The sequence below is a fragment of the Rhipicephalus microplus genome, chromosome 9, assembly GCF_043290135.1.
Source record: "Rhipicephalus microplus isolate Deutch F79 chromosome 9, USDA_Rmic, whole genome shotgun sequence".
NCBI lineage: Eukaryota > Metazoa > Arthropoda > Arachnida > Ixodida > Ixodidae > Rhipicephalus > Rhipicephalus microplus.
In genome coordinates, this window is record NC_134708.1 from 55,884,075 (window position 1) to 55,896,126 (window position 12,052).

Sequence of the window (12,052 nt, forward strand, 5' to 3'; positions counted from 1 at the left end):
AAGTATGGGTGGGCCACTGCATGGCAAAGCAGAGTATAAGAGACCATTCACAGCGGCTATTTATCGTATGCGAACAACTAAGTTGTACGTACCCTGTAATGTCGTCCCCGTCAAGTGAATCACTGTTCCGGTTTTACGAAGTATGAATGAGTGAGTGACATTGTGCGAACGGAAGAGTGATCTGTGTGAACCACTATAGGTTATTTCATACGCATGTATACTGTGTACTTTGTGTTATTGATGCCCATATGCAATGTATTTCTCATTTGTAAACAGATACAATCGACGCGTTATTGTTTTCGGTTTTTCTTCGGCGGTATACTGAGCGCAACCCGATTTTTCATTTAAAGTGCCTTAAGTTGTATGTTTGTTTTGTAAACGCTGTATAACACAGCGACGAAAGGCTGTTTCAGCCTTTTGGTTTTAAGTGTACCGAAAAAGGCGACAAACGCCAGTAGAGGACTACACGCTGATTGTTTTTTTTCTGTTTTCAGAGGCTGTTTAGAGGTTCCTAAAAAAAAAGCTTCGAACCCCCTCCCCAATGAAAAGCTAAGAAAAAAGAAAATGAAGACAAACGCAAAATAAAGTTTTTCATTCCATTCCATTCCAAGACAAACGCACATTAACCCACTATAGTGTAACCTTAATTTCACAGGGCCCTGAAGTATCTCCAAATCGGAAGACGAGAGAGTGGCTTATTTTCCACCACCACTGCCTCTTCCATTGGGCCACATCTCCTCGCCACTTATTCATTCATAAAACGCGCGCATGACAACGTGAGCACTGAGCGACGAGCCTATCAAAACTTCGCGCTTTTCGGCTACGCACTGTTATCTCCTCCTGGGCAACGCGGAAAAAGAAATCAGCTCAGAAGAATTGACATTCGCGCAAGTTGAAATTGATCATGCATCCTTGAAATCTTTCGTTATGCATCTTTGAAAAAAAAAAACACACCTCAATTGGCGCTCTGTGGTATATTGTATACTTGTGTCCTCGTTTTTCGCGCTGCCCATTTCAAAAATGCGGGAAATCAGTTTATATCGCGCACTGTAGCCACGTAAGCCGAGGCAGAATGGGCGTGCAACTGCTTGGCAAAGCAGAGTAGCAGATAATTCGCGACTAATGATCTCATGTATATAGACCAATACAGAGCTTATTTCATTATGACGTCATGGGAACAAGCTGGTGACGTCCCAAGCATGCAGTGCCAAAAAAAGACAGAAAGAGCCAAGAGTTTTAGATTAAGGTGCGCGTTGTTTCTGTTTACAGAGGTTGCTTGGCAGCCATCTATGCTATTTTCTATAGGCTTCTGCGGGAAGCGTCAGTATTAATAACATATGACGCATATCACTCTAAGTAATAGTCGAGTCAAAAGGGCGCTTTTTTTTTGCCCCACAACAGTGATCATCATCTGTATTGCTTTCTTTTTCTTTCATTATCACCGCACGCACTTTCAGGTCATGAACGACATGCGCCTCATCAGCGTGACACAGCGTTCTCGGTAAGAAAGTGGCCAATTAACGCCGAGTTTTCAATAAAGGAAGCGCCGGTAAACCGGATTATGATTATTGATATGAGACGAAAAGAGGCCCATTTCGCTCAGTCATTTTCGAGAGTTTACATCGCTACGAAGCTATACCACGAGCCATGCAAAATAGCGACGTACGTAGTGCACGAAGACGTCTAATTTCCGCCGTCTCGAGAGTTTTAGTTTTTCAGACAAATAGAGATAGAAATAGATCGTAATAATTTGCCACCAACGAGGTTTTCGATGTCTAGTCGTCAGTCAGGCTTTTACGCGCTCATATTGCATTGATGCCACCCTTAACGCGACCTGCAAGATTAAACGAGCTCATATTGCGCAATTCTTAGCTCGTATAGACGACCTAAACGAGAAACGTCACCGTATTCCTCAACCTTTTTTTTTTAAGAATTCATATTTGCATGGTATCACTTTTCATCCCTCGCTGAATGATGCTAGAGACGTTCGTGCCCGAAAAAGCTTTTTCGATATAAAAGCAACGACGTCATTTATCGTGAAATTACGCAACCTCACACGTGGCTGCCTGAAAAAAACGCTGAATTTGGCGTAATGTCGAAACGTGTGTCACTGTTTAGCTGAATGAAAGCGGCGCCGTTAATTGAAACGTTTGCGGCGATGTTTTTCGTTATATGCTTTACTGCAGTCGGCAGAAGCTCGGTAAAAATAGGCCTACGACTATAAATGGCTCGCTCGCTAATTCTAAGGTCTAGAATTATCTACGGTCTGTTCACGCAAAGAACACGATGTGATTGTGAGGAACGCTTTAATGCAGTGCTTCGGAGGTTTCGACGAAATTTATTTATTCAACGTGCGCCGATATAGCGCACCGTACACGGGTTTCTAGCATTTCGACATCACTGTATTGCGATCACTCGGGTCGGAAGTGAACCCACAACCTGCAGATCAGCAGCCGAAGAGCTCCAATGAGGAAGTGAACTGAAAGCCATTAAAAAAAGTCACCGACGATCCCGATAACGCCAATAATGCGAACTCTATAGAAGAGGCATCGGGTTTAGGCAAGGTCAGCAGTGTTTAGTTATGGCTGTCCTCGAGGTATACCGACTACCCCATCAATGATAATTTTTGGGAAGTAGGACAGAACGAACCACGCAACGCAGTATTAATCATTCTGCTGATAAGGGCCCGCTACACATCTCTATGTGCACCTTGTTGATGCTGCACGGGGCTGATGACGATGAAGAGTTATGGGTGAGCACTTTGCAATGAGTGGGAAGCATTAAACCACACACTCGTTGCGTAATTAGAAATATGCGACGGCTGGTTGTTACCTCACTCATATGCCACGCTATATCTACACGAGTTAATGCGATTCCTTGCCCGACTTGACGAGAGCATGGGGTATTCTCGTAAACGAGTTTCAAGCCTGCAGGATGAACGTGTGGTTGAATACTCAACTGCGAAGTCCATTCAAATTCTATTGAATCCTGGGTATTCTCAAATGTCTATTGGTTAGTTTTTCCTGGCTATCGGTTAGGCCAACTGATGGCAACGTTGACGCTACTCAACGCGGGAGCGGGCACCTAAGAACTTTACTCTAAAATCTACGGGGTCTTCGGTAATCATGCCAGCTTCGACGCCAACGTTACGTTTATGCAACAGTCACAGAGCTAAACAGAATTAAAAAATAAATAAGAAACAAAATAATGAACAAGACATTGACTATCATTGACTGCGTCACCCTGTGCAGCACTTTTGGCGTATTTTTTAGCTATTATAAGACGTATTTAAATACATAGGACGTATATCAGACGTATGTATAAGACTTGTGTAGGACGTATGTAAGACGTAGAAATATTCAGGTATATAGAGAACGTCTGTGCTCAATGTAATCATATAACATTCTAAAAAAAAGAAAGAAAAGCAGAAACGTAGTGAATAACAAGAATGGCACTTAGCTACAGAAAAATCTATATGAGCATTACGAACAGTCCGAACAATCATAAGAGAGGGACGCAATTGAGACATCGAAAACGCCAAATTGTCTAAAAGCTCGTCCTTAGGGTCAAGCTGTAATGTACTTTCAGACACAAATGATGCATATATATATATATATATATATATATATATATATATATATATATATATATATATATATATATATATATATTTTGTGTCACGACTGGTTTGCCCAGTTGCTTGAGATCACCACGTCATGCCGCAACAAAATCTTGCCTCTAAAGAAAGCATTGGCCCTGACCTACGCTTATAGGTCAAAAAGACGCCAATATGAATTAAACTAAAGACGGTGGAACCAAAAGTGTGTGTGTTACATACTCCCAAATGGTCCTATTTCAATTCTTGAGTGCTGGAACTGATTATCTTCAAACCGACAGCGTGTCTTCAGCTGGTTCTTACGCTATAGCGCCGAGCTTTGCGCATGAACTGTACCGTGCAGCAGCGTAATCCCTAATGATCGTACAGTATCATATATGAAACAATAGCAGTTTTGTGATGGAAAAAGACGATATGATGCCTAGGCACACCTTTAGAGGTTAATTATGACCACATCGGCACCTATATTTAAGCGAGCAAGTTTTCTTTTGTTTCGCTTCCGATAAAATCTGCCCGCAGTGGCGGCTAGATTCGAACACGTGTCCACATGCAGTCTGCGATTTGATTGATTGATATGTGGGGTTTAACGTCCCAAAACCACTATATGATTATAAGAGACGCCGTAGTGGACGGCTCCGGAAATTTCGACCACCTGGGGTTCTTTAACGTGCATCCAAATCTGAGCACACGGGCCTACAACATTTCCGCCTCTCAGTCTGCGATTTAAATACACTCAAAGAAACGTGTCATTCTTCGGAATTAACCTGTACGTAGTGGTCATTTCTTGAATGTACGCCACCAGATGGTAACTGCGAAACAACATAACTTCCCCGAACCGACAGGCAGACTGCTATTCTTTGGGGAGACGAATTAAAAAAAAAAAAAGCCTTGTGGTTAAATATCAACGTGTACTAATTTGGCAGTCGAAGCTGAAACCATGATGAATCCGTATAGAGTGCGGACTAGGCGGCCCAATGGTATTGAGTCTATAGACTCAATACTAAGTATACTAAGATAGACCAGTGTATTAAACGAGGCGCCACGGTTGCTAATTTTGTTGGTGACCCCTGAAGACGTGGGTAATGTTTCCTTTCGAATGTCTCCTATATCATACCTAATTACGTGGTGATGACGTAATTCAAGTTACAAAACGACGACGTGCATGGGCATGACCACATATCAGGGTTCGGATCTGAAAAACATGTTGAATGATACGACCTTAACCCTCTACCCGCAAGCCATCATCCTGAATATGCTAGCTTTCATTATCTCGCCCCGCCGCGGTGGTCTAGTGGCTAAGGTACTTGGCTGCTGACCCGCAGGTCGCGGGTTCAAATCCCGGCTGCGGCGGCTGCATTTCCGGTGGAGGCGGAAATGTTGTAGGCCCGTGTGCTCAGATTTGGGTGCACGTTAAAGAACCCCAGGTGGTCGAAATTTCCGGAATTTCCTCCAATACGGCGTCTCTCATAATCATATGGTGGTTTTGGGTCGTTAAACCCAACATATCAATCAATCAAGCTTTCGTTATCTCTAAAGCAAGTCGGGTTGAACACCGAATGGGTAACCTAGAAGTTGTCGATAAATAGCGGCGCAATCAGTGGTGGCGACCGCTGATTTACTGTTTGAACTCAATACTAAACAAACGTCCTTTGATCATATACCGTGATAAAGCCATCACCTACCGAAACACGGTAATTTTTTTGAAATGGATCAATGACTTGCACGAGCTAGGACTTCTCTAGAGACCGCATAGCATATAGTAAGATTACCTGATTAGGCGAATGGTGATGAAACGTAGCAACAACACAAACCATCAAGGTGCGCCGTAGGTGCATTGCGGTTGTGCTTCAGCTGCTAACCCGAAAGACGCAAGTTCGATCCTGGCCCCGGCAATCACAAGTCGATTCGGCCAAAGTGCTAGAACCTCGTGTACTGAGTGACATTGTACGTTAAGGAACACCGGATGATAAAAATTCGCGCAATCCTCCACTACTGCGTGCATCACATTCATATGGTTGTGTTGACACGTACAATTTTGCAGATTATTATTACACTGCCTTAAGAGAAACACGTCTTCCGGAGAGTGAACGCTACTTCTGACGATGTGATTAAACATTGATTCTAAAATGGTAACGCCCTTTTTCGCACGTGTTCACCTGGTTACGTTCCGTCATATGCAGATCTTTCAACATTGTGGAATAACGTAGAGCGCAACACAGTTGAAGTACGGACAAAATAGGCGAAAGTTACAAGCGCTGTACTCACAACTAAAGTTATCTGAAAAAGTCGTTTTCCCCAATGAACACGAACCAACTTGCAATTTCGCTTCGGGGTTCTTGACAACGAAAAGACGCAAGAAATGCCGCTGATTCAAAGAATGAACCTGGCTATCGCAGCCCTTTTCCGGTATCACCTCACGATTTCCAACAAGCTCGCAGAGCTATCAGTACGCAATATTGCGGCACAACGTAAGCACAGATACCAAGATAGAAAAGAGGGATGCAAAGATAGTCTGGTTGGCTATTCCCGACGAGTGTCTGTGATTGTCATCATGAAAGAAGATAGGGTGTGCAGACCCCGACCGAATACCGTATATGGTGCGCATATGTAAATGCCCACCTTCATTTGATAACGATTACTTACAAGTCAGTGATAACATATCTGTGGTCTACGAGCCAAAACCAGGATACGATTATGATGCATGTAGTAGAAAAGGGCCCCGAAAATTTAGTCTGTCTGTTGTTCTTTACCATGCACTTGTATCGAACAATACGCGGGCCTATACCATTACGTCATCGCGAAAATGCGACCACAGTGGGCGGATCGCGACTGTGACTTTCGGTTCATCGGCCTGTACCACCGAGATGAACGAAATCCCTACAAGCTATCAAGTTTCGTTGGTCTAAGCTTCTGTCCCTGTAGAGGACACGTAGAATGTAATAATATCTGGGGTCTTACGACTCCAAACCACGACGTCATTATGAGGGACGTCGCAGTGGAGGGCTCTGGAAATTTTGACCGCCTGGTGTTCTTTAACGGGCACTGACATAGCATGGTACACGGGCCTCTACCATTCAGCCTCCACTGACATACGACTGCCACTGCCGGCATAGTACCTGCCACCGTTGGTTTGGCATCCGAGCCCCGTAGCCACGGATCCACCGCGGTGGACACACGCAAAATGTCTCCGCCCTTTGTACGTCAACGCAATCACTGCAGTGCATGCCAGGATAAGGACCAACACTCACCGCCTCACTGCATCCTTTGGCGCCGTGGCTGGATTGATGGCAGAGCAGTGGACACTTGGCGAATTGGTCACCGATGCGAAGATTCACGCGTCGTCCTCGATGTCCTGTCCTGTCCGAGACGGCTTGACGTCAAGCGAAACAGCAGCACTTTTCGTTCCTCAAGTCTGAACCCCCACTCTCGAACGTCGTCGTGAATCCTCTAACGAGCTTTCTTCCTCTTCATCGGTGCCACCGGCTGCTATCACGACGTCGCACAGTTTCGGAGACGCTGTAGCAATCAGGGCGTCGCGGTAGTATCTTCTTTCCCTCCGAAGACGCTGTTTTACGCCGCTCGCTTTTTGTAGTGCGGTTATGTCGTTAGATTCTGTAACCGTAGCCAGCAAGAAGCACACCTTTTTGCGAAGAACCAAAGAAGCAAGGCGTGCTCGAAATAAAACTGTCGCTATCTCACTGACGTTTCGTCAATCGAATTCTGATTTGGCAAAGCCTGGATTTCAGGAAGACACTGCTGCGCACTAGAGTATGAATCTGTGTGGCCAGACACCAGTAACAGAATTCCGAATAAAGTTCCCCGAACGTGTTACTTTGGCTAACAACGTGCACGAACAGTGGTATAGAACGGTGGTAGAGAAAACGTGCGCACGGTGGCCCGTTTATGGTGCGCAAATCTTTGACCAATGTTGGTGAGGCGGCTCGTCAGTTTAGTTATTGCAGCAGTACTGGTCCGAAAATCCTCTGGGACGGCACCGGGTCACGAAAATAAATATCCGAAGTGGGGTTTCCTTTCCTTTTTGAAAAGGCGGTAAACAAAACACAACAAACAAAGCACACGGGTGGGAACTTCGAAGAACACAAGGTGGTCGTTCCTGGGGTCTAACGAAGAGGGCTGTGGTCAAGCGGTTTTGCCACGAAGTGTATATAAAGCAGTCCAAAAGAAAAAAAAAACACTGGTTAGGGTCACGAGTGTAGCAATGAAACACACACACGCACACAAATGAAGCAAAACTTGGCGAGGGAACGAGGGGTCTAAATTATGGTGAAGCGAGCCGAAATAAAAAGATGATGCGTCAGCCGACCACTGGTTCGGTTCCGTTAGGTCGGGAAAGTGAAGAATCGGTCACTAAGCCTTGTCTTCTCGGCACACACTTCAGCACTGGTGCAGTAGGAGGTACGGCGTTTGCAGTGGGGTAGCAAGTGAATCAGAAGATAAGGATGCAGTTAGGTGCTCGGGATTCTTCCAGAAAGGAGAAAACACCTGATTGGCTGGTTGCCCGAGGGTGTTGTGCTTTCCCGTTCGGGACAGCAGCACGAGGCAGGCGGGAGGGACGCGAAATTCTAATTGCCTCACACAGGGACGGGGAAACAACACACCGGGGAGGGTGGGAGGAAGCAGCAAAAACAAAAAAAAAAAGCCTAAAAGGAACAGGTGAATGGCGTTCCTCTAAATCGTCTCGGGGGTGTCGTCGGCGACGTCTGCGAGCCCGCCCGCGGCGGCGGGCCACTTAGTCGACGCGCGCGGATAACGGTCCGGGAACAGGGGACGCGTCGTCGTGGGTCCGAAGACGCGGTCGTAGTCGTAGCGGCGGCGCCGCCAACTCGCGGCGAGGAGGAGGAGGCGTCGACGACGACTCGTAGCGCTGCTGGTATCCGGAGCTGCGCCGGGCGCGCCAGGGATCATCGCTGCCGCGCGCCCACCAAAGCCGGCGACGTAGCCATGTGCCCGGCTGTGGCTCGTCTGCGCCGCACGCTCGGTCAGCGCGGCATCGGCGCGGGAGAGGAGGGGTCTTCTCGTCGCGTCGCGCGCCCCGGAGCGCGCGCGCGTCTCTTGTTAGAGGGAGAGGAGACACACACCCGCCCACCTCCTCGCCCGTGCGTGTTCTTGTCTTTCATTACTTTTGCCTTTCGTATTGGTATTTCTCTTCCGTAACCCCCCCTACCTACGTGTGGAAAGGAGGAAAACGTTTCGGACCGGGGCTTGCTTTTGCGAGAAGGAAGAAACGAAACTGCCGCGACATTCCCTTCTCGTCGCTTGCTTGCGTGTGTACGCCTGTGTATGCGCGAGTATGTCTGTGTACTCAGCTAGGGTGGGGAGAGGAGAATGCATGGTGTCCGCGTTGCACCGTCACACCCCTCCTCCGCACCCCCCTCTCGAGTTAACCTTTACGGTCTACCTTATATTTAGGCGCCGCATCGCCTCCAGTGCAACTACTACTATCTGCTAACTACTTTCTACCTTTACACCACGACAGCCACCACCAGTCTCTTCAACTTCGACGTCTCTCCCGTGGGCTAGGCTGTTTGTTCGGAGCCGTGCGCAGTGGTCTTCGTTTGCTTTGTTTTTCTACCGTTTCGGTTTGTTTTTCGGCCCGCACTTCGTCTCCCGTAGAACAAATAAAATGCCTTCTCCTCATTTTGTTTCCTTGTATTTCTTTTCTTTGGTGTTCGTCAATGTCCACTCGAGTTTGCCTTCTGTTTGTATTCTGTCGTGGACTCACGTTGGGTGCTCCGTTGACAGACAGCCGGCAGAGACGAGGCATCGGTAGAGCTATTCAGAAATTTCGGAAAGAACAAAAAAAAAGTAAAGACAAGATTTTTCACATCAGGGCGAAACAAGAGGTATTCGCCGCACGCTTTGATATGTTGAATTTTTATAAAAGTTCTAACAGTTTTATTCCTTTTCACTGAAAGAAAAAAATTGAAAAAGAAGTGATGGAGAGTTAGCAGTACTGACTTGACGTTGGCACTGAATGAAGAAATATGTTTGCCCGTCGGCCTAATATGCATGTCAGCTGCGTTTAAGCCTTCCGGGCAAGTGTCAATGCACTTAAAAGAACAAAAAAAAAAAACAACAACGCTGCAGAATACCAGGAGGATATCGACGAGCTCTTAAATTTATCGGCTTCATCGCTTCCTCTAACAACGCTTTCCCTTCGGACGCTACAATGTGTGAGCAATGACAGCTGTAGCGAGAGACCAGTGAGATAAGATGCTGCCTTCTGTTATCGCTCGTAGGCCGCCACCAATGCCGGCACGCATCAACACTGCCTTAGTTGCTTTTCACGACCTGATTTCACCAAATTATCACCGTTACAGAGGTGTTTAGAGGAAGTGCCGATGCCGTTTTTCACTTTGGGACCTCCTTATGCACACTAGACATGTGTAACATTCCCATACTTGTATCGGCTGAAAATTTTGATTTATTCGGGATTTGTGAATGACGTAATTGATTTTATGAACACGCACGACAAATGAGATTCTACGAGCAACACGAACGCTTCTGAACGAGCTCGAATCCACGGTTACAGCAGTGGCTTCTAGGTGTGCTCGCATTCTCGAGACTACAGTGTCTTGCTTGACCTCCATCTTCCTCCTGCTATCGTTTTTCAGGCCATATTACCACTGCTATGTAGTAATTTCTCCGTATACGATTAATAGTGTATGTTTTTACGGGTGAAACCATTATATCATTATGAAGCGCAACGCACTAGAGGGTTCCGAAAGCTTCGGCCATAGTTCTTAACTTAAACTGAAATAACATAGTATGCGGGCCTGTGGCATTCAGCCTCTATCGAAATGCGACCGCTGCGGCTGAAATCAAACCCGCAAACTTCCAGTTTGCGGGTTTGATGAGTTTGCGTCAGCAGTAGAGTACAATTACCACTGCGTCAACGCATAGGGCCTCACTCAGTACATGTGGCAGCAGAATTGGTCCCCACACTTCCAATTAACTTTTGAACAAAATCGGACTGCACACTGGACATGTCGAAGCGAAGACAGAGACTACGCCGTGTTTGAAGGTGAAGGCCTTATATGAGTAAAAACATATCAGGCTACCGGGGGCGCTGGGCAGCGATGTGGTTCGGAAAGTGACGTGGGAAAGCGATGACGTCACGTAATGAAGTAATCAAACGTTACGTGTTATGACGTATTCAGGTGAGAGCGGCACGTGGTCACATGGGTCTGGAAGTGCGACATTTTTATTGAGTGTGTACTGATCCATAGTGGTATTTAAGTGCGCGTAATAGACAAGATACAAGAGACAGATTACACAAACGAGCGCTCGCTTCGCGCTAATGTTTATTCACAGAGAGTGGCCATGTTTTATCCCACGGCAGTTTTTTGTGTTACATAGATAGATAGATAGATAGATAGATAGATAGATAGATAGATAGACAGACAGACAGACAGACAGACAGACAGACAGACAGACAGACAGACAGACAGACAGACAGACAGACAGACAGACAGACAGACAGATAGACAGATAGATAGATAGATAGATAGATAGATAGATAGATAGATAGATAGATAGATAGATAGATAGATAGGAAAGGCAGGGAGGTTAACCAAGCTTACTTTTATTACGTTTACTGTATCAGAGGTGATAGCCGTCTTTCAGTTTTTGGACTGTGGTTCCACGCGTGCCTTCCCATGTTCGGTATAAGATAAAACCTCGCCTATATCCTGCGATTTGAAACTTTAGCTTGAAGTGAAGCTCGTTTGCGTAATCCGTCTCTTGAATATTGTCTGTTACGCGCTCTCGGCTCTCATCCCGGATGTGCTGCGAAACTAAACGACGTACAGAAATCTTCTCAAGAGCACTTTAGCGATTATTCCTGTTGTCCATACATCTCATGAGGCGTGACCACGCTCCCAGTAGAGCTCTCAGTACAGGCCATAGCAAGGTTAGCAATGCTCAAACCCGGGCTTAGAAGAACGAACAAGACCTAAAATAACATTATTAGCAGAAAAATTCACGAAGTAATCGCATTAATTAACCTAATATCACAAAAATTTTCCGGAAACATGAGGTTGCTCCGGCGCGACGCAAGAGAGGGCGCTACCATCTTTCCGAGAGGGCGAATGCCCCTCCCGTTGCGCCGCCTCTGCGGCAATATTGCGTCGCCACATGACCATAGTGTTTCCTAATATACACAATAGGAAACTCTGGCGCTAGTGTCTGTGGGAGCTGCACCGCACGGCGCTTCAGCAAGCATGGCAATGATGGGTAGTACAGAGATTTGTCTAATCTTCGTACTTCTGGCCTGCTTCTGGCTCGGTGTGTTTTCGTGTGGCGTGGAGCTATTTTCTCGCGAAACAAAAATCAGCAAACGTTCAGCGGTGTCGCTTCACCATCTTATTCTTTTAGACTTCCCTTTTCAAATCTGGTCACGAAGTTTAAAAGGGT

The 12,052-nt window shown here is 46.2% G+C and overlaps 1 protein-coding gene across 1 annotated transcript in view; it reads right to left on the reverse strand.

Annotated features, from left to right (window-relative positions):
- The window catches only part of FoxP (forkhead box transcription factor P), a 488,938-nt gene extending 481,915 nt beyond the window's left edge, over positions 1-7,023 (reverse strand). Inside the window, exon 1 of the mRNA XM_075873691.1 lies at positions 6,865-7,023. The gene's annotated coding sequence lies outside the window, so the exon portion shown is untranslated. The remainder of the gene's footprint in view (positions 1-6,864) is intronic.
- Positions 7,024-12,052: the final 5,029 nt, after the last annotated feature.